At 41.3% G+C, this 2,532-nt stretch overlaps 1 long non-coding RNA gene across 1 annotated transcript; it reads left to right on the top strand.

The window, feature by feature from the left end:
• Nucleotides 1-1,316: 1,316 nt before the first annotated feature.
• On the top strand, nucleotides 1,317-2,295 carry LOC311605114. Its single transcript, XR_014781798.1, has 3 exons — nucleotides 1,317-1,394; nucleotides 1,594-1,948; nucleotides 2,197-2,295. It is a non-coding gene; the product is annotated as an uncharacterized lncRNA (long non-coding RNA).
• Nucleotides 2,296-2,532: the final 237 nt, after the last annotated feature.

Below are 2,532 nucleotides of genomic sequence, written 5' to 3'. Positions count from 1 at the left end.
AAGACTAGGAGAACTAAAGGAATGTGGGTAGAGACTCCTTCCAGGTGCCCTGTGAGGCTGGGTGATGCTAGCCTTAGGGTCTAAATTGTGGCTTCCGCCTTACTCACTATGTGACTTAAGCCACTTCATATCTCTAAACATTGTTTCTCTGTTTTAAGATGAGATTTGTAATACTGATGAAGGTAAGGATTCGGTGTCAACATGCAATGTAAACTCTTAAGCATGGAACTCAGCACCCAGCAAGTGTTCAATAAACATTTGTTACTTTTATTATAGGTCTTATAATCTACATTAACTTATTATACAATAAATGTTCTCCACACTGCCCTAGCTCCTTTCAGATTGACACAGTGGTCCCTAAGTTCTACCATGCCCTTGTGATGGATAGGCTGGGATAAGAAGCACCGGGACGCATCCATTGTACCGTATCACTTCTTAAATCATTTCTTGAGCGTGGTCCATGCCACCACTGAGAGCTGGACACAGGCCAACAATTCTCTAAGAAATTCCAGCCGCAAAGTTAGGTACGTGCACATGGACAGATGTATTTATTTTCTATCATCTGTCTTATTTATCTTTATCTTTATCTCTCTCTTCTCATTCCCCTCCTCCTCTCTTGACTCAAATCTCTTGATTAATTTTAAAGAAAAAAAAACCATGTGATAAAGTCTATGGGCCATGGCTTCTGTTGTAATATCTAAGGGAGATGCTGACCGTCCTTACTATTAGCCTAAAAGCTGAAGGCTCTCTCGCCTCTACTCCAATGAAGCTCCAATTCTCTTGAGCCAAGGATGCCACAAGCCCTAATCACACTAACGGCCTTGGTCCCAATCTCCAGACAACTGTTTATATGAGATGAAAAAAGACGTAACACCTGTCATTAAATAGCACTAATGACTAAATGAAAAGAATATGGCCTCTAAGTTCCAGTAGATGTCTGTTACTTTTTATAGCACTTGGCTATTTCATACTTCAATCTCACTTTGTTTATCCTCTCTGCCAGAACTAGTGTCAAAATCAAACAAAAATTCAGTAGAATAGTAGAAAATATATATATATATATATATATATATATATATATATATATATATATATATCAAACAAACATAAAATTTTAAATCAGATAGTTGTTTGCACAAGATTGATTTGGCACAGTCCCATTATCAACAGTGGAGGCTAACGAGGTTCCCACCCCTTACTGAGAGATCAGCAGTGAATGGGTGCTGGGGGGATGTGTTATAAAATTTTTAAAGAAAGTGGTAGAAAAGGAAAATAGTAAACTCATACTCCCGGGCTTCCATGCGTATGTGCGTGCGTGCGTGCGTGCGTGCGTGCGTGCGTGCCTGCCTGCCTGCCTGCCTGCCTACATGGCTCTGTAACTGGCCTAAAACTCGGTAAGTAGACTCGGTTGCTGGCCACTGAATCCTAGCATCTGCTTGTCTCTAGCTCTCCAGTGCTACAAATGTAATGCATTATATAGACTTTGTATGGGGGTGGTTTGTGTGGGGATGGTAGGCGGGGGTGGTAGACACGGAAACACCTATCCTAGAGCTTGCAAGGCTAAAAGCACTGACTAACCTATACCTCCCGCAGGTCGCTCTTTAGCCAAACAATGGCTCCTTAGGTCTGTTCTGTTTCCAACAGCAAAATGTCAAGATCACCCCTTAATTTCAATAGGCCACCAAGAAATACGGTTCTGACTCCTATTCATACAAATGGCTAAACAGCCTCAAACTCCTCCTAACTCTGAACTTCCAAGTAAATGCTTCCGAGAGGAACCAGGCAGGAAAGCAGCGTGCTGTCCTCCTAAGCCTTGTAGAAGCTATACTCCTGACACGTCAGAGGGCTCTTGGTTGGAATAAGGAGGGGGAAGAGGATCGAGGATGAAGCTCAGATTACCTATGAGTCTATTGTACATTTGGAGGCCGTCACCTTTCCGTTATATCAGGTACCTGCACAGCATCCTCCCTAGCTTACCTAGGGAGACCGAGGTGAAACAATTATTTGTAAGGCCGTCAACTTTACAAAAGGAAATGAATAGTTAACAAAAATCTACACGCTCGGTGAGTTTCCCTATCTGGTCCTGACGCGGGTGCATGTCTGAATGGCAGGCTGAGTTATAAATAGTTGATGCTCTGCTCTGATGCTGCAGCGCCTAATGAATTGTTGCTTCCATAAACTTTTTATGTGTTGCAGCGTGGAAGGGAACCAATTAAAAAGTTTTGCCAATTTGAGTCCTCTGCATAAAGTATCTTCTGCAAAGAGATAAATGTCTTTGATGTCTCTGAATGCTTGGTGAGTTAAAGCTTTATTCAAATTGGCTTTGTAATATCTTTAAATATATATTCCTGGGATGTTGTGAGCTCACATTTATCCTAAGTATGTGGATATCATTAAATGAAAATGATTGACTGAACTTTTTTTGCCCTGCCACACCCTCACTTTCTAAAGTTCCAAGACCAACTTTTTTAATTTCTGTTGAGTCTCCCTTTTATTACATTTGTTTGTATCTCTAACTGTTTCCTTCTGACC

This window comes from Acomys minous (assembly GCF_964271855.1).
Source record: "Acomys minous genome assembly, chromosome: 9".
NCBI lineage: Eukaryota > Metazoa > Chordata > Mammalia > Rodentia > Muridae > Acomys > Acomys minous.
Note: the sequence above shows the minus strand (reverse complement) of the source record. Positions and strands in the feature narration are given on the sequence as shown.